This window comes from Meleagris gallopavo, chromosome 1 (assembly GCF_000146605.3).
Source record: "Meleagris gallopavo isolate NT-WF06-2002-E0010 breed Aviagen turkey brand Nicholas breeding stock chromosome 1, Turkey_5.1, whole genome shotgun sequence".
NCBI classification, from domain to species: domain Eukaryota; kingdom Metazoa; phylum Chordata; class Aves; order Galliformes; family Phasianidae; genus Meleagris; species Meleagris gallopavo.
Genome location: NC_015011.2, coordinates 175,422,182 through 175,422,382, shown reverse-complemented (window position 1 = coordinate 175,422,382; position 201 = coordinate 175,422,182).

Genomic DNA, 201 nt, shown 5'->3' with positions numbered 1-201 from the left:
CTCACAGATATTTGTGGAGAAACTTCTGGGATCATTAAATGCCTCATTTCATTCATAATATGGGAAAGTAGCAAGATGCACCTGTTCAACGTATCAATGATGTAAGCTTTTACAACAAAATGCTGCATGCGTTTGTTTTGTAGGCAGATAACATGAGATGAAATATCAGATCATTTGTGTGTATAAATCCAGTTAATAACA